Source organism: Ursus arctos, unplaced genomic scaffold, assembly GCF_023065955.2.
Source record: "Ursus arctos isolate Adak ecotype North America unplaced genomic scaffold, UrsArc2.0 scaffold_12, whole genome shotgun sequence".
Classification (NCBI taxonomy): Eukaryota; Metazoa; Chordata; class Mammalia; order Carnivora; family Ursidae; genus Ursus; species Ursus arctos.
This window is the reverse complement of record NW_026622786.1, coordinates 33,929,078-33,949,696: the sequence shown is the minus strand read 5'-3', so window position 1 is coordinate 33,949,696 and position 20,619 is coordinate 33,929,078.

Below are 20,619 nucleotides of genomic sequence, written 5' to 3'. Positions count from 1 at the left end.
TGCATGCACGAAGTGGAGCAGGGCAGCCAAAGTAAGAGTAAGGGGCAGGGAACTCTTGTGAAGTCTGTTGGGCTGCTACCAGAATCACTTGGGCACACTTGATTGTCACTGTCCTGATCTCTCCGCTAATGGCCGATCACATGGGGATAGCGAGCTGGTTTCATTAGGAGGAATTGCTGCACATCGAATTGCCAGAAGACAAGCATTACCTATTCCTTCCTTATGAAAGCAGGGCAATGCACCACAAATATTTCCATTAAAATGATTATAATTTTATGGCCACATATTGACTTTATAAAAGTATGTTTTATGTCTTTGAAAATTTTGTTTATGTAAAATCTCTCATTCTTTTTTAACACCAATAAAGAATTTCCAGGCCAACCTAAAATGGCAGACAATGAAGGGATGTCATTTATATTGATGATAAACAGAAATAGAAGAAGAATGTTTATGACAAACTTGAGTGAATCACCAAGTGAGATAGTATAATTTTTTTTCTGAATATCTCCATAAACAATATGTTATCTTTTCCAAAGGGAAATGAGGCTGCTAGACTTTGTGCCTCTTTACAAAGTCATTCATGTTTTCTGAGTAATTCTTTTCTTGTTGACATGATGGGCTCGCCCTCTCCAGCCATCCACATTCTCCTTGACCAAGGTTATGCACATTCGAAATGGCTGACTTAAGAAGAGTATATTAGGATGCTCACTAGAGATTAAAAGTGACATTTTTATTTTTGCAATGACCATTAAAGGTCTGTATTCTGTATTTAGATCCTTCCAAAGAAAGTAAGGGTGAGTGAGGGTGTTTGTGTGAACATATGTAAGGAGACCACCCTCTCAAAGGTGCTGAAGGCATCTCCTTTCCTAAATATATGCGTGTGTGTGTGTGTGTTGGAAGGAATGAGGGAACTGGATATACTGGGACATATTTCTGCAAAGTGTAAAGGAAGCTGGATAATATTCAAGAGGGAAAAGTGGTGATTGTGGTGGTGGTGGTAGTTGGGGCAATAGGGAAACAATGAGTACAGAAGGTGCTTAAAACCTGAGATTCTCTTGGCCCTAATATCCACGATCTGAGGATGAGCTCAGAAGAAGATCTCCAAGTAGACAAGGGGAAGCCTGTCCCTGATGGGGTTTGTGCAGAGCCCAAAGCAGTGGCTCTTTGGTGTTTCACGACATAAGCCAGGCAGAACAGCTACTACCCTGCTGCGGGCATCCTGTCTCATGGTCCCAGCAGGACAAGGTGCCTATGAGTCAGGTGCTGGGGTCCAACCCTGGTACTCAGGAGAGCTGAAAGTTCCAACCGATATGAGTACAATGCTTCCTGGAGATAAAGGGATGAAAGGGTTACTCTGAATACCTTGTCTTTTTTTTTTTTTTTCCCATTACTCCCACACTTATCTATGACTCTTATTATCTGCCTAGAAATCATTTTTTAACCACCTCATAGGAATTCCTAATTGTGTTGGCTCCACAAGTCCCTGAAGGCTCCTGCTATCCTCTAGAGTCCTGAAGAAATTTTCAGTTTGTCTTATAGGTTCCCTCACTTTTGAAATCCTCTGGCATTATTTCTAGCTCCTCTTTTACGATAGGTTCATAAACCCTTATCTAAAACTCTTGGGGTCAAATGTATTTCTGAGTTCAGATCTACTCAGATTTTAGACTGTGGTAATGTAAATGACATACCATCCCTAGTAGTACACCTCGTAACACAAGAAATTAATATTCCCATATTGAATGCGTGAACATTCATGCTACAGAGATAAAATCGCGAAGAGTCTCATGACAATTTGCATCAGCTTTCACTGCCACCGAATTTGTACCAAATTTATGAAAGAAGAATATCAGTTTTGAGAGCGTTTAGGATTTCAGAACTGTGGACGAGGGGTCATGAAGCTCTACTACTATTGTTAAACATCATGAAGGCCAGGAGAGAGTGACAGGTGCATCTGGAAGTCGCAAGTGAAGGAGATTGTCATTTCCTAGTGTCACAGGCTGAACAATGACCCCCAAAGATAGCAGGTCCTCATCCCTGCACCGGGTGAATAGTGTCTTACATGGCAAAAGATGTGATGAAATTTAGGATCTTGAAGTGGGGAAGTTATCCTGGATTATCCTGGTGGTCCCTAAATGCAATCACACGGATCTTTGTAAGATGGAAGCAGAGGGAGATGTAACACATGCAGAAGAGGAGATGGCAACGTGAAGGCAGAGAGGAGAGAGATTTGATGATGCTGCTGGCCTTGGAAACGGAAGCTGTGCAGCCACGACCCAAGGCGTGCCAGCGGCCACCAGAAGCTGGAAGAGGCAAGGAATGGATTCTCCACGAGAGTCTTGGGAGACAGCAGAGCTCTGTGGACACCTTGACTTCAGCCCATTGAGATTGATTTTGGACTTCTAGCAACCAGAACAGTGAAAGAATTGATTCTACTGTTTCAAGTCACCAAGCTGGTGGTGTTTTGTTACAGCAACCACCCCAATGAGGGGTGTCTTCTCACCCTCATTCAAGTCCTTCAAACGGTAGTCACTCTCTTTAGATCATCTGTCTTTTCCCATTGACTCTTGGGGTGTTATTTAACTCCCCTTAATCTCGGTGTTTTCGTTTGTAAAATGAGGATGATCGTCGGGTTGTTGTAAGAATTAACTTTAAAACATATACATGCTTAGCATATCACTGGCGTCAAGCTCGTGCTTAATAAATGCTGGTTGGTTGATGACATTACTACGTTCTGAGAATCCCTTTATACCTTTCCAGGACGTGTGAATTTACATTTAGGTTTGAGTCCATCTATATTACAGAGAGAGCTGATCAATCAAATCTCAATTCTTCCTCATCTAAAAGATTTTGCCAGCCCATTTATATTCACCAATGTCACAATGATGATGCATTTGATGTCTAAGAGTGTTAGATGTCTAAAGACATACCAATCAGTCCTGCGAGACTGCGTTTCTATTTTTATCCTAAACATTTTTACTTTCCCAAAGGCTGAAGTCTTTGAACCTGGTGTCTTCAATCAAATCAGTGCTAATTTGTCCAACAAGTGGTCAGAAATGTGCCCATTTGTAGATGGGTATCCCCGTTGATATAAGCAAAATGTCTTTTTCCAAAAGTGGGGAAGCATAGAAAAGTATGAAAAAAATAATCCAAGGGGCTAGTACACTTTGAAAGGGGGCAATTTCTAATTGTAAAATCACCCAAAGTCATAAACAAAAAATAAATAGGACACGAATTCATTAAAACCCATCTACCAGGAGATAAGTATAAAGAATGGAAGCTGATGTATGGCAAAGACAGGAAATAATGTATTTGAGTATCTTCTATGGCTAGGCATGGTGCTAGGCATAGTCATATACTGATAGGTATTTGTTCTACTCAGCTCCGGTCAGAACAAATATTTTTGATAGTTTTAAGTGTTCTGCTATAGCTGTCCTCATTTGAACGGGACTGATTTTATTATTTACAGATACATAGCCTTATCTCTTCAAAGGTAACTGCTGTTTGAGCATAACATACATTTAGAACACATTATTCTTTTAGGCAATGTAATTTTGTGGCTTCTAACCAATGTCTTGAAGGTTCCAGGTAACTGGGAAGTGTCCACAGCCCCACTAAAAGGCCACTCTGACACTAAGGTCACAGAATGAGAGAGGTGTCAATGCCATAGAAATAATCTACTACCCCACTGTCATTCTACAGAGGGGAAACCGAGGCACAGTGTTCCACACACCCACCTGGGGTCGTACAGTTGTTAATGAGCGAAGCGAGACCTGAAATGTTTGCGTTTCCATCCAGAGCTCTTTCTATCCCACAGTAAAGGCACTACTGGTTGTTTGGTGGTTAGCTCCTTTCTCGACTTTCGACTGAAATGCCGTGCAAAGGCTGCAACAGCAGGGAAGAAGAGGCTATCCGGAACTGGCCTGGGAGTTTGGAGATCCAAATTTAGAACTCTGCTCAACTACGGATGAGGTATGATCATGGGAAGGTCATTTATCCTCATTTTGTTTAAGGTTTCCCCACCCACGGGACCTCTGGGTGGCTCAGTCGTTAAGTGTCTGCCTTCGGCTCAGGGCGTGATTCCAGGGTCCTGGGATCCAGCCCCACATCCGGCTCCCTGCTCCGCTGGGAGTCAGCTCGTTCCTCTCCCACTCCCCCTGCTTGTGTTCCCTCTCTCTCTGGCTGTCTCTCTCTCTGTCAAATAAATAAATAAAATCTTAAAAAAAAAAGGTTTCCCCATCCAGGAAATGGTTCTCCCTCTTCTCTTTCACAGAACTTATGAATATTGTAATTGTCTAAGTCTAATTTCTGCTCTAGGGTGTGGTAAAGACACAGATAGACTCGAGCTATACTGCCTGGGTTCAAGTCCTGGCTCCAACAGGTACTAAGTGTGTGGGCAAATTGCTTAATCTCTCTATGCCTCAGTTTCCTCATCTGCAAAATGAGGCTAATGATAGATGCTATCTCAGATGTGAGAGAAACGAGGGAATATGTGTAGAACATTTCGAGCAGTACCTGGCCCTCTTTAAGCACTATTAAGAACTACTCGTTCTCTGATTTTTCTGTCTCCTCAGCACTCTATTCCAAGTGCCAATCGTATGCCTGATTGGATTCCTGCCTTTCTCTCCAATTTTATCTCCTGTGACTCTTCCACTGCCACTAAACTATTTGCATTTCTGACCAAGTTTCCCGAAGTTTCCATGACCTTGTTCAGAATTCTCCTACTTGAAATATCTTTTCCTTCACAGTTTCCAAGCAGAAATGTGATAAGAAAAAGACCAAACATGAAAAAGGGACTGAGAAAAGGAAAGATTCCCTTAGTTTTCTTTACTAAAAGAAGTGACTGAATGCAAAACATTATGTATAGACTGGACAGTGCAAATTGTCTGCTTCTAAACCAGACCACACCCCACCGTGTCATGCAGCGTGTTCTTCTAAATCTCATCTTTGATTAATGTCCCAACCGGAAAACTGACACTTCATCTTCCCTTCCAGCCACATCTAAGCAGTCTCTAAATGCTGAAAATGTAGGATTTACATTTCACATTTTTGATTTCTCCCAAAAATCTCCATTGCCCTTGCTTTAGTTCATGTCTTCATCATCTCTAGTTTGACCTGTAGCAACAGCCCCTAACTCCTTCACAACAGTGACATTTTAGAAAAGTACGGCCCAGATGCTTTGCAGGTTGTTTCTCAGTTGGGGTTTCCTTCCCTCCCTCCTTCCCTCCCTTCCTCCCTCCCTCCCTCCCTCCCTCCCTCCCTCCCTTCCTTCCTTCCTTCCTTCTTCCAATTTATTATTTCTTTGAGAGAGAAAGAGAAAGACAGTGAGCGAGTGCATGATCAGGGGAGGGGCAGAGGGAGAGAAGCAGACTCCCTGCTGAGCATGGAGCTCAGTGCCAGGCTGGATGCCACCACCCTGAGATCCCGTCACCCTGAGGCAATGACCAGAGCTGAAACCAAGAGTCAGACGCTCAAGTGACTGAGCCACCCATGGGCCCCACAGTGTGGATTTTCTTCTGTTTAGAGTCAAGTTGTACATTTTGGGTAGAAGTAATACATAAGTAACGTACCCTTCTTTCTCAGTGTGTCACATTAGAAGGTATATGATGACTCTTTGTAATTAGTAATTTGTGGGAAGATATTTTGAAGTCATCTAAATATCCTATTCATCAAATTTTTACCAAGTGGTTTTGTTCTCCATTAATGATTCTTGCCTGAATCAATGATTGCTATATGTTTGCAAAATGGCAATTTTCTCACTGCATTATTCCCTCTACATTTTTTAGTTGACATTCTACTTTAATTCAGTAATATATTTACTAACAGGACACTCTCGTGAATTCTTATTTTATTCAATGAGGTATAATCCCTTAGTGTCCTCATTTATTTCAATGTTTCAATCGTCCCAGATTTGGCCAGTGGGGGCCCCTTCAAGCTGGCTTCTATGTCCTATTGATATGTCCTCATAATTTCTTGAGCATAGAGAAGCATTTTATCATCTTCATTTTTGAGGAATGTTTTGACTGGCTATAAAATTATAGATTGGTAGTAACTTTCTTTCATTGCTTTAAATGTCTTTTATTGTTTTCTGACAACCATTGTTTTTTGTTGTTAAATCAACCCCAAGTATTAGTATTGCTCCTTTGAAGGCAATGTCTCTTTTTTTAAAGATTTTATTTATTTATTATTTATTTGAGAGAGAGAGAGGGAACACGGGGTGGGGGAGAGGAAGGGGCAGAAGGAGAGGGGGAGAGAGACTCTCAAACAGACTCTTGCTGAACACAGAGCCCAATGGGGGGCTTGATCTCATGACACTGAGCCAAACTCAAGAATTAGACACTTAAACAACTGAGCCACCCTGGCACCCTGGCAAAGTGTCTTTTTTTCCCCCTCTGCCTACTTTTAAGATTTTCTCTTTGTCTTTGATTTTAACATGTTTTACTGTGTTGTTGCTGATATGTAATTTTCTTTATATTTATCCCGCTTGGGCTTTTTAAAGCTTAATCAATCTGTGGTTTGAGGCCTTTCTGTTTTGGAAAGTCCCAAGTATTATTTCTTCAAATATTGTTTCTGTCTCATGGTCCCACTCCATTCTTTGTAGGCCTCCACTTACACATGTTGGCCACTTTTCCTGTGTCCTACCTCTCTCTTTTACTCTTCTTCTTAACTTTTATATTTTTTCTCCCTGTACTCCAATTTGGGTACTTTAAACCTACCTGTATTGTAGTTTATAAGTTATGTCTTTCGTTGTGTCTAATCTACTATTAAACCCATCTATTGAATTCTTCATTTCAGATATTATATTTTTGGTTCTATAAAATCCATTTGACTTTTTCATGTAGATTACATGTTTCTGTTGAAATATTCCATACTTTCCTCTGTTTCCTTGAACATAGTTATCTTAATGTCCCTGTCTAATAATTCTAATATCTGAATCATCTGTAAGTCTGTTTCTGATTGCCTTTTGCTCAATTGGTTCTTCTTATTCTTTTTTCTTTCTTTCTCTTTTTTTTAACACGTCTCATACTTTTTGGCTAGTTGCTGGACATTGTATATTAATTACATAAATATTGTAGAGTATGGATGAGTTACCCTCTTTCTAAGAAGTTAATATCTTTTCGAGCAACAAAGAGTACACGCATATCACCTTAATTCTATCGAAGACTGATTTTAGGGCTATTCTATTTTATTCTGTCTTTACGTCTAGAATGAAGACTTTTCCATGTCTCAACTGGAATGTTGGCAGGCTCTGAATTCTTTCCTCTGTCTCCCCAGAAAGCTAGGCTTCTAAAATCTCTGCTCAGTCCTTTGGCCTTTTAGCTGCTGTTCCTAATAGTTTTTGAAGTCATACCCTGTGTGCAGCTTAGAAATTGGCCAAATCCTTAAGTGGAGTTTTAATAGAGATTTTTAGGCTGACTTCCCTGTAGTTTTCTTCTTTAGGATTTTATTCCTCAACTTATAGCTGTTTCAGCTCTCCTAAACTCCAAGATCTGTCTTCTCAGACTGTTGGAACTGTCACTTTCTCCTGGGATTCTAATCCTTCATACTAAAAATTTGCAAATGCCCATGAGGAAAAAGCTAGGTAATGTGGATCTCACTCAGAGTGCTTCCCTTCTCTCAAGGGATTTAGAGTCTCTCAAGTTCTGTCTGTGTTGGTTGCTCTCCAATGTTTAAAATTTTTTTTTTAATGTTTCTTATACAGGTTTTATAGTAGTTTTAAATGGGGAATAAGTTAGACCAAATCAAGCTTGCTGAAGGCAAAAATTTTTCTATTTAGTAATTACATTAAAAATTTCAGAAATATTTTTCAGGTTCTCTTTTTGTTTTTGATATTTAATATTATAGTGTTATGGTCAGATAATAGTTTATGGGATATATTAGTTCAGGCCAAATAAAACTGTCATTTTGGGGCACTTGGGTGGCTCAGGGAGTTCCGTGTCTGACTCTCGGTTCGGCTGGGGTCATAGTCTTGGGGTCATGGGATCGAGCGTTGCATCAGGCTCTGTGCTCAGCAGAGCAGGGAGTCTGCTTGGGATTCTCTCTCTCCTTCTCCCTCTGCCCTCCCCCTGCTCTCTCTCTCTCTTGAATAAATAAATAAATCTTTTTAAAAATTGCCATTTCTGTAGGTCAAATGCAGCTGAATATTGGCACTTAAAAAAATTCTTCAATGTACAGTTCCTTTGTAATTTGTTGATGCTTTAGAATCTAGAATATGGAATTTTTTATAATATATTATGTATCCTTAGAAAATAACATGCATCGTGTATTGGTTGGACATACTTTTTAGTTTCTCTCTCTTTAAAACTCTTGCTGGGCTTCTGGTAATGCCCTTGAACTGGTCAGGAGGTTGGACCATCTGCTGTCAACCATGAGGCACTAAGTTTTCTACTTTGTAAAGGACCCACCAATACTAGAAGCCATACATCTTCCCCAGGGCTTACTATGAGAGAAGAGAACGGATACCGCTATCATCTTCTACCACCCAAACCTCTCCCTTCCTAACTATATAAAAGTAGGGAGGGGAGGGAAAGAGACAGTGAAAACCAAGACTGCCCAGTGCCATATTTGAGCCTAAGCCAACAGGAAGAATCAGCGATATTGGTTCTCTCTTTGTTGAAAATTTTGATATTTGGTTCATCATAGATATCTTTTGTCTTAATTTTTTATTACATGAAAATACTATTACTGAGTTCTTTGGTGTCTCCTTAAGTTCTGGGCCTGAGGTGAGTGCCTCACTACTTCATCCTAGTTTGGTGCCCAGATGTAGTGAGGTGAGTGCCTCACTACTTCATCCTAGTTTGGTGCCCAGATGTCCTACGAAGCACAGTTTCTGGTGAGAAGCTATTGCTTCTCTTCTCTGTGTGGAGCAGGGCTGTAGATTTTTGACTCCTGAAAGCAATACAAGCCAACATGATCCATTTGAACCCGAGAGACCAGGGGACCTCCCAAACACCAATAACGGACTAGTTAGGTAAGATTTCTTATTTCAGACACCAGAAGAGTTAAGTCTCATAAAAAGGAAAAGGCAGACTTACCACCAGACTGGACTTCACCCCTTTCCCCACATTGTGATGGAGGAGCATGGAGAAAGAGGAGTTGGGGCGTCTCCCTGCTGCAGATCCCTGTGTTTTGTCAGCATTATAAAGAAGAGAGGAAGAGAGATTTATATGGAAACTGAGTCTGAAGTCTTAACTAGATTGAACTTTTAATAACTGACAGATATCATTTGTCCAAGTTGTCATTAAAGAATGCTAACGGGAGGGCAACTGGGAAGCTCAGTCCGTTAAGTGTCTGCCTTTGGCTCAGGTCATGATCCGGGGCTCCTGGGATAGAGTCCCTCATCAGGCTCCTTGCTCAGTGGGGAGTCTACTTCTCCCTCTTCCTCTGACCCTTCCCCCTGCTTCTACTCTCTCTCTCTCTCTCCCTCTCTCTCCTGCTCATGCTCTCTCTCTCTTGCTCTCACTCTCTCTCTCAAATAAATAAATAAAATATTTTAAAAAAAGAAGAATGCTAAAGGGAGATTTGACAATATAAGGTGGAAAGAAGTTCTTGGAAATGGTAAAACCACTTCATGCTTATCCCCACTGAGTTTATATTTCATAACGGCTTGCATATATATTGACAATACATGAAGCTTATTAAGGATATTATTCACATCTTTCACGTCATTGCTTAATATTTTTTTCTGTCTCATCTATCAGATTCTGAAAGAGGTCAGTTAAATCTCCAAGTACTATTGCTGATTTAGCCACCCATTTTCTGTAGTTCCGTTGGCTATTGCTATATAAATTTTCAGGCTATATTGTTAAGTGGGTATATATTCATAATAATTATACCTTCTTGATATTGTTTCTTGCAAATACTGTTTTTTCTCTCATGATTTAAATTCTCTTTTGTCTGATATTACAATTTTTAGCCTGGTTTCTTTGGGTTCATGTTAGCTTAGAATATTTTCCAATAAATTATTTTTAACCTTTCAGTGTGTTTTATATTGATTTATTTCTGAGTTTTAATTTAATATTTTTGTTTATTATTTATCCTTTTGTCTTTTCCCCCTATTTTCCACTGGATAAATCAAATTTTATTTTGTTACTCTGAAGATGACACATTCTATCTTTATTCTCTGAATGAATATCCCCAGCTTATTTATACCCCTATTTCTCTGCAGTTTCCTTCCATCAACATCAAAAGCTTATCAATAGCCAAATCTTCCCTCTGGACATGACAAGAATTCTAGCACTCTCTTACTTCCTCTTCTCTGTACCTGCTTTAGCCCTATGTAAGCTTTCAGAATTTTCATGTAGTCTTTGATGCCCTTAACTATCACTCTATTCGACTTTTAAATCTTTCCTTAATTTTGGGAAGTTCTCTGTCATCTTCGTATTACCTCCTTTATATTTTCTTCCTCCTCCTCCCCCTCCCCCTCCCTTTCCCCCTCCCCCTCCTCCTCCTCCTTCTGCTTCTTTTTTTCTTATTGGGACTCCTGTTGGTCAGATTTTGAAAATGTTGCTTCCATGCCCCTTTCTTTGATTTCTTTCATTTTATCCTTACTAAGACCTTATGTTTTATGGTTGGGTCTATTCTTCTCTTCAACCAATCCAATCAGTTTTTAAATTCAACTATTATATTTTTTATACCCAGTAATTCTGATTTTCCTTTAAAACATTTTCTCCCACTTTATGACACATTATCCACCCTTTCCCTCTCTCTCTGAAGACATTTAATATATTTATTTCAAATGCTTGTCCTGTCTGTTTCCTTTATTTGACTCTCTTTGGCGTAGGCCATTCCAATTGTTGTTCATTTTACGGGTGCTTTTCAGATGTCTTATTTTTCTCTCCTACGACTTCACCCTTATTCTCTTTTGCTAATCCTGTCAATGTGGGAGGAGCGGCCAAAGTCTAGATCCTGGCCTGTGCTCTTCTGGGGAAGTGTTTTTGGTTTTGTTTTGTTTTTTGGGGTCTTCCTTTGTTTTTCTTTTGAGATGGGCATGACAGAGAGCAAGAATTTCTAGAGATGACTTTTCTGGGTGTAACTCATTCTTGTTTCTTACTTTCCACAAATTTAATCTCACACCCAACATGGTGGAGGAAAGAGGGGAGGGGTGGAAATGTTTATGGGGCCAGCCAGCGTACCTGTACTCAAAGACATTGGCTCCCCACCCTCACCTGGCATTATTCACCTGATTTAGCTCCAGTGCCCCACGATGGCTGTCGGTTTCTAGAGCTGCTTTTCTGACCCATAATAGCAATAGTACAGAAAAGATCCATTTAAGGGAGCAAAAAGGGCACAACTACAAATCTCTCCCCCATATAGTCTACCCTCTAGGGTCCAAGATCCTCTCCTGCTCAAGCTACCGTCCCCCCCCCCCCCAAAAAAAAAAAAAACTATGCCCTTTATTAGGATTTCACACCACTTTTGAGATTCTTGGGTGACTGGGAAGCTGAAGTTCTGAAACTCATGAACCTCTGTATCCTGAGTCATCTACATTCGGCTCAGGGGAAGGAGACAACAGCCCATCATGACCAGGGCTGTGAATAAATGGTCTGTTTCTCACTGACAGGAAATTAAGGCCTACAGCTCTGTCTCCATCAGAGACAAAATTTTGCAGCAAAATGCTTATAAATGGCCTCAACACATATAGGGTTAATAAATAAAACAAAATATAACTTTAAGATCTTTTATAGAACCTTCAGGATTTTTTCCCCTAGGTTTCTACTCAATATTAATGTTTACCTCAGGGAGAAAAAGGACCTTATGCAAAAATCTCTTATTCTCCCTTCCCCCATTTATATTAAATAACACAAAATTATTTTAATAATGTGATATGGAATCTGGAGACAAAACACTTTGGTCTACAAAAAGGAACCAATTTATTTCATAAATCACATTCTTCTGCTCCTTCCAGCAATTTCCCTTTTCCCTGGGAGGGGGATGTTATTGTGTTCTTTCTGTGGCTCTTTGTGTAATTTTAATTTATCATTAAGTAACACTTTGCTTTTTAACATAAAGAATTCAGTGTGCTTGATGGAGCAGCGCTCCATGGAAAGTTAGTTCACAGCAACAACTGTTTGGAGCAGAGGAGTTTATTAATTTATCAGAACCTTATGTTCAATTTCAGATTTCTCGGCATAGGAACCAACAATCAGCTGCACCTGTTGCCAATTAAAGTATTAATGGCACATCCATCAAAGAAAAATCACTGCGAATGGAGATTATACAAGCTCTTTACTCATGTCATTTTTTGGAAGTCATCCTTTATCTCAAAAATAAGAGATCTGCAAGCCATACCTTTCCATCTGCATCCTCCAGTTTTCCTTGGTGATGATTTTAGTGGCTGAAAGCCTTAGACTGTGAGGGCAAATGTATTTTCCACTGGAGGAAACCACTGTCTCGCTGTCTCGTATTTAAAAAAGTAATAATGTTGCTGTACATGTGGAGAGTGGCAGGACCCTGTGAACAGTTTTAGGAAGCTTGGCATAAGTTAATTATTTTTTTTAAAAAGATTTTATTTATTTATTTGAGAGAGAGAGAGCACGAACAAGCAGGGGGAGTGGGAGGCAGGGGGAGAGGCAGAAGCAGGCTCGCTCCCTACGGAGCCGGGAGCCCAATGCGGGACTCCATCCCAGGACCCCGGGATCATGGCCTGAGCAGAAGCAGACGCTTAACCGACTGAGCCACCCAGACGCCCCAACATAAATTAATTACTAGGTTTACCAAAAATGGGAAGTACTCGTACTGTCAAGGTGCATGCAATCTTTAGCGCCTGAACAGCTTTCTATGTTTACTTACAAGAAGTTCACGGTGCTAAGACAGGCTGAACACAGTCCTGTGTTTTTAATGCCTTATTTTGAATAGCTCGGCATTTTCTGGGGGATGCAGGGGGATGAGGATGGTGATGGGGGAAGATGAAGTTGAAAAAACGTAGGCTGTGGAAGCACACGAATCAGTCTGTGTTCCGATCTCGGTGGCTTCACTTCTGACTGTAACCTTGCTCTCATCGGTTAGTCATTCTGGATAATAGTTTTCACACATGTAGGGAAGGGATAAGATGATTCCCTCCTGGGGCCTTGGGGGGATTAGATGAGAGTGTGCGGAAGAGTCTAGCACCATACCTGACACAAGTAGGCTCTTCTCCATTCCTTTCAGCTGCCAAGATTGGGGATCGCAGTGTGGACAGCCTCACCACCTCCCTGGACTCCTGCAAGGTATGTAGAAGTCACTTCGCAGTAACTGGCCCGAGGCTGGGAGCAGAACAGATGTAACGGCTGAGCACCTTCCCTAAACTCTTCGGCCCACACTGCACAATGGGCATCAACGCTGAGCTCACAGTCTAGTCCACAAGGGTTAGTGTGAGGCGGCTGCAGCACCTCACAGTGCCCGGTAACACACGGCTCCTCGTTGTTGTTATTCATCCGACGGAACCGGAGCGGAGGGATCCACCAGATCCTAGGGGTTTTGGCAGGTGAGACGGCCTCAGTGGGAAACACATTAAGTCAAGGAGAAACAAGTGAAAACAAGAAGATTCTAAGGCAGGGGCTGTTTTCTCTGTAGCCTAATAAATAAAATTCAGGTGACGTTAGCCCTTTGAGGCAGCAACAGAAGATGCTAGGATTAAGGCCACCTGATGCCATCATGGAAACTTTCAGGTGCCTCTGCCTTATACCCCCTTATATCCCAATTGGAATACAAGCTCCAAGGCAGGTGCTGTGTTTTCTTCTTTGTTGTGTTCTCCCTTGTGTCCAGTACAAAGCTTTACACATAGTAGGCGTCCAATTATGACGTGTTGACCAATGGGAGGATTTCATTGTTGGTAACCCAGGGGTCTCCAGTTATCTCAAAAGTTTCCATGGAATGTTCAGAATATACATTAAAAGAAAAAATCCATTATAATATAATAAATATATCAGTGTCACCTCAAATACTTTCGATGGCAAAGGGTTGGGCAAGAGAGGAGAGTAAATATAACGGCCCTCCGTGCTGAAATGGTTTGAAATTACTGCTTGAAAGCATGGCTGCAATTTTCCATCCTCTGTTGTAGTGTGCTTAGGTATACATATTTCTTCCCTACCCACGTTTTCCCCTTTGCAGAGCTACCTTGTGCCCATTCGCTGTGGTGTAATGAATGAATCGTGAATCATAATGCTCCAGGTTCCCTTCCCAACTCTCCCCTGCCAAGCCTTAAAGAATGATGTGACCCATCAAAGCACCTCATCCTCCAGTAACAAAGATTGGTCCATGGGATGGATGGGCACGTGGCCAGAAGAAGGCCAACCCAATTGTTTGGGATGCCATGCTTAAAAAGTCATTTTTTCCTCTGGGGTTTCTAGGCCAGGGCTTCCAGAGGTTAGTCTCCACTAAATGAATCCTTTCTGCAGTCACAGTAGCACAAGAGGCACCACTGAGCAAAGAGAAGCAGCAAAATCTGACGAGCGAAAGTAGAGCACAAGGGACTCTAAGCAGAGAACCCCTGGTTCTGGCCGCTGGGCTTTTGCTGACGTAGTCCTCCCTTCACTTCCGGAAGCTATGCAGCATCTTTTCCAGCCTTGCAAGTGAATTCCATTTTTTTTTTTTCTTTTTGTAACGAATTTAAGTTGGGTGTCTTGTTGCTTGCAACTAAAGGGGCCCGACTAACACATTCAGGCTATGGTTCTAAAACGCCCACTTTGGAGCCCCTACCATCTCTCATCCCAAAGTCCCAAAGTCCAGGACAGTTGCATATTTAATTTCAGGAATGCTGGTGTTACAGAAACACGCCCATCTGACATTCCATTCTGAGCACATTATATGTATACATCAGGAGGTCCCAACCTTGGCATCACTGACGTTTTGGACCAAATAACTCTTTGTGCAGCACAAAATATTAAAAATTATCCCTGGCTTCTAGTCACCAAGTGCTGGTAGCGCCACTCCATCCGTCATAACAAAGATGCCCAAAATGTCCCCGGACTTTACCCAATGTCACCGGGGAGTGGCAGGGGGTGGGCGGGGAGGGCAAACCTTGCCCCTGTTAAGAACCGCTGGTATGGACAGAGCATAAGCTCCGTGACAGCAGGATTTCATTCTCTTTTCTTTCTTTCAGATACGTCTCCCCTGAATGGAAAACAATGCTTACCTTACAGTAGGTGCTCAGGATTTATTCATTCAATGAGAAAACAAATGGGCTCTGCGTCAATGGAGGGCGCTGTTGCAGATGCTGCTAGAATCAAAAACAAGGAAAAGAAGACCAAGGGAGGCAAATGTGTCCCCACCTGATTTTATGGCCCACAGTTAAAAACTAAACAAAACAGAACAACAGCATGCATTATTTGACAAACTAAGAATCCCATGTACAGTACAATTTCTTTCAACAAGGCAAGTAGAGATTGGGTCAGGAGGAGGGAAAATCATTTCAGGAATTGTCCTTAAAGCACCGTGGCCTCCTATATTCTCACTTTGGTTTTTGTTTTTGTTTCCTCTTTAAACAGAACAACAGTGTTCCCAACAGTGAAGGCTGATCTGGGACCTGGGTAGTGAACACAGAACCTGGGAAAATGTCTCAGGAGGAAGAGAATGTCTATGGTAATTTTTTGCTTTCATTCACTAAAAAAACGACGCATGCTTTTTGAAGTATAGTCTGATTTCCACACCTTCACCGGGTACTTTGCCCATCAGGATTGAAATGATCAGCACACAGAAGAGCCACCCCTAGATTTTATCTTCTTGCTTTTATTGTAGCTCAGTATAAAAGTATGTGAGTTAGGGAATTTAGTTTTACAAGAAGTTTTCACATCTTGAGGGGCACCTGATACGTGAAAATATACATGCATTTTCTCGGCGGTAGTAATGTAGCTTTCATGAAATGATTGAGACCCAAATGATCCCGACACCTGATGTTGGACACGAATCACATCCTCTCCACCCACACACAGCAGTGACCACCCAGCCCATAAAGTGCTGGACAACCTCCATTGGCAGAGCTGTTCCCAAAGTTCACCGCCAGGCTCTCCCTCCTTTCTCCGCTCCCTGTTCGCCTGAGCACCATGAGACTGTCATCGATTGAGCCCTCTGTCAATCCTAAAATTCTTAAAAATCACAACTTTCTTTTCAGTTTGATCACCCGTCCCAAACAGTTAGTTGACTTTCCAGCAGCGCTGCCCACGAAGCTGTTTTGTTTATTTGTTCATTGCAGGGAGTGCAGAGCAATAAAGGCTCCAGGAGAGGAGCCCCTGGCTGGTCAGCCCGCCCTCCCCCAGCTCAACGATTCAGTTTCTACCTCGGCCAACGAATTTCATGCCTCGGTACTATTTAAAACACTGTGTTGTTGGAAAGCATGTGGTCAAACAGACTCACTTGGGAGTTAGACCGGCCTGGGTTTGCAAAGTGACTAACAGGGTGCCCTGGGGCTAGTGACAGAACTGCTCTGAGTCCGTTTCCATGGTGATTACCTTCGTTCACGGTCACCCACAAATAAGAGACACCTGAATGTTCAAGCCATGAATGCAAAGATACATAATGCAATTTTAAAGTTCGAATGGCGATAGTAAGATACGACTAAGTATCCCAGGTTTCAAATGCTTTGATGCTTCTGGACAACTCTGTGGACCAAATCTGCTGATAGGCTGCCAGTAGGAGTAAACACGTAGGTTTCCTGGTCCAAATCTTACCTCTGAGGTGGCTAGACTCAGAATTCAAATCTGCAAGGAAGCACTGAGGTGGCTCAGCAGTATCTTCCACTTGCGCGTGATTCTATCCAGACTAGCCTAGAACCGGTCTGTTCTTTCTTACTTTGCCTTTGCGGATAATAAAATCACTCTGCTGAAATGAAGTCAACTAGTATCCTATCGAAAGCTGTAAGGCTGTGGCCAGTACATCACCAATTAATTAACAATAACCCAATGGCCAATTAATTAGCAATCAATTAATATCAAATAATTAATGATCAATTAATGTCTAAACTACATAAGCATAATTTATTTTGTGAATAATATATGTGCCAAATCAATAGGCAAGCCATTGAAAATTCTGAAATCAAGAAATCATCCTTCTTAGGATGATCCAATGTGTCAACTTCTATTGGAAAATCGAAATTAAAGTCCTAGCTTAAAAAGAAATACATCCTGAGACAGATAATACCACAGTCATTTATCGGAAGGGTATTTGAGCTACCTTTCGAAGGTACTAGAAAGCTCTAATTAATCTGCTCCTGATGCTACACTGATGTTGAACAAGCTGAAAGAAGCTTGGCCTCTGGCCTTCAGAGGATGTTAATCCCCAGTATACAGCACTGACGCGGATAAAGGTCATATAACTAGAAACATTAATAGAAAAAGCAACATGGAGGGGCGCCTGGGTGGCACAGCGGTTAAGCGTCTGCCTTCGGCTCAGGGCATGATCCCGGCGTTCTGGGATCGAGCCCCACGTCAGGCTCCTCCGCTAGGAGCCTGCTTCTTCCTCTCCCACTCCCCCTGCTTGTGTTCCCTCTCTCGCTGCCCGTCTCTATCTCTGTCGAATAAATAAATAATATCTTAAAAAAAAAGAAAAAAGAAAAGAAAAAGCAACATGGAGGCTTCCAATTGGTTGTGATTTTCACTTTCAGGTGGCTGAATTTGAATAAATAATTGTAACCTGGGTAGGTGAGCGGACTTCGTGGAACAATGAGAAGGATTAAGTGTGCTAATTTCTAAGTATTTCTCAAATTTTTCTACTTCTTTCTAACTCTACTCCCACATACTCTAGGCCACCATCATGTCTTGCCTGAGGTACTAAACATCCTTCTGACTGGTCCTCAGTCTTGCCCCTTGTGGCAGATCCTTTTCTCAGGTGGAATCAGGGAATTTTCAAGAGTGGGCACGTGACTAGTTCATTTCCCTGCCTAATGCCCTTCAGTGGCTCCCCAGTGCTCTTGGATCAAAGTCAAACACTTTGGGCTAGGTGCCCAGTGTGATAGAGATTTTGCTTACCTTTCTAGCCATGTCACCCCTTACAAAAAACACCACAGCTTCTAACACAGCTGGTTAATGCCTCCTTATCCCCAGGGCTCAGCTTTGGCACTGCTGCCTTCTGGTCTTTGAGGTCAGGTTAGCTAATCTTTTTATATGCTACCATAGCTCTCAATAGCCACCCTCTTACAGTACTGCATAGCAATACAATTATTCCCTTTTTCGAATCTCCACTGGTTTCTAAATTTCGTGTGGGCAGGGCCATCCATTTCCTGTTTACCATCATAGCCCTAACATTTGGTAAAAAAGTAAATACATAGGAAGCATTTTATTGAGTTAGAGGATTCTGGTTTTCAGTGGTTTAGCTGCTCTTTGCACTGGTGTCTACACCAGTGGCTCCCAGTGCAGCTCTGATAGGACTGGCCATGATGACGGAAAGATTCCGTGTCTGTGCTTGGCTGATACAGTAGCCCTTGGCCACGTGTGGCCATTGAACCCTGGAAGTGTGGCTGGTGTCACTAAGGAGCTAAATCGTTACTTACTCTAATTATAATTAATTTACATTTAAATAGCTCCTGTGGCTAGCCCTATTGGTCAACACAGTTCCAGAAGAACTTTATTAGACTCACATGCAGTCCAACTTTTTCAGGAAATGGGTTGGGTCAAGAGCTGTCTTTTCCAGTAGTAGCCACTAGCCACATGGGGCTATTTAAATTTAAATTCGAATTAATTAAAATGAAATAAAAGTTAAATATTAGGTTCCTCAATCATGCTAGCCCCATTTCAAGTGCTCAAAAGCCAGATGCAGCTAGTGGCTACCACGCTGGGCATCACAGAATGTTCTAATGGACGGCGCAAGTTTGGAGAACAACTCACCTGACAGGAACAAAGATGCACATTCGCCCCAGGCTTGTTAACCACCACCCTCCTGTTTGATCCTGACTATTGGGAAGACCCAGCTAGAGAATGGGGGTCATGGTACCACTAGATGGCTGGTAAGACCCAACTCTTGCTCACCTTATGTGAAGAGAATACTGACCTCTAGATCCCAGGGTAACCACAAATTAGAAACACTGATGAGAACAAAGCAGCTGACACCCACCAGGGAAGACCAAGTTGACTCAGACAAGCATTCTCTTGTGAGAGAGAGTCAGGGCCAATTTCAAGGCTCCCGACTCAGGCTTCTTTGTATTTTCAGACATGTCAGCTGGCAAGGTTGGAGTGACCTCTCGGCCCTAGCTGCTACCTGTTTCCCGGAAGGTAACCTCTTCCCAGAGCATCTCCCTTTTCTCTTTATTTGCATAGCTCTGCGATTGGCCACCTCTCCTCCCCCTGATGCACTTATTGGCAGCTACTCCAGTCTTTGTTGCCTCCAGAATGGATAACCACAAAGCATCCCTGGAAGGCCACCCAGAAGCTTCAGCTGGCTCAGTGCAGCGCTCTCCATCTGCCTGAAGGCACTGGGCATGCCTCGCCAGGAACACCTGCGCTCCACAGTTTGCCCTGGCTACCTCGTCACTAGCAGTGACATTCAAGGTGCAGTCCTGAATGCCCACGTTTGCAATAGCTAGTTGGAGGATGTCTCCTCCCTCTCAGCACTGTCACAGCAGGGGGATGCTGATCAGCTAAGAATGGTCCCAGAGCAGGGGGTTTAGAGTCAGAGCCCTTCCTGAGAATTTGCTTCCTCTCCTGGTTTGATAGAGCCGACTTTGCTGTGTTCAGGGACACAGAGGAAAAGCCATCTGTTTAGTTAGGATTCTGTCATGAAGGGTGGTCTTGGGGAACAGATATTTAAGAGAGTTTTTCTGCTCCCCTCATGTACATTTAGAACTTTAAAAACCCACTAAAAAAAAAAAAAGATTAGCTACAAGCCTTCAGTTTTTACTTGGAAGCCTCTAATTTTTTTTTAAGTTGATTTTCTCATCAACTTTGTGACTCTTCCCCCAGAATAGTCAATGGTTCCTTCACTCGGCACGTCCCCACTTCCTCAGCCTAATTTCTCAATCTTCGGCCACAAGAAGGACTTGGCTTTGGTCGTTTTACTTCTCCAGTTTACTTCCTCCCGTGCCCACGCCACCCCAGCGCTTTGAAACCACAGCCATTAAAAAGTTCTTTAAAAAAACACTTAAATATTATCCCCTCCCTAAAAATGTCTTGTCAGATTTCTTCCTCTGTTTGCTTCAGAAAGTGGCGCTTTGATTGTCCATTAGAGAGTTGTTTACATTTCTCCAAAAGCTCCATTTAGTTTCCTTGACAAGGTGGAATAAGTGACTGGCTGTGATGGATAGAGGCACCTGTCCTAATGGCTGCTCACACTGTGCCCACCAGTGCAGGTTACATTGATAAATTGACAACAGTTGGGACATGCTCTGCTAGCAGCAAGAATGAGGCTACGAGGACAAACACAGGCGGTGAGACAGTCTGCTTTCCTATTCCTGGGAAAGGTGTGCAGCCTTCTCCTCTAACACCCCAACAGCTGCGGTGAGGAATTAGCGCACAGGCAGAATTTCTTTGTTACCTTGACACTACCTCCGCTAGTCTAGAATTCTGAGTACTGTCATTGGCCCCTCCGGCTGCCAGTTTACACGCCTGCCATCCCCGAGCCGGGTGCCCTCGTGAAAACTGCATGCCAAGATTGAAATGCTCCGCGCTTACATATTTACTTGGGTTTTTGCATCCCTTTGTGGAAGACTTCTCTTTT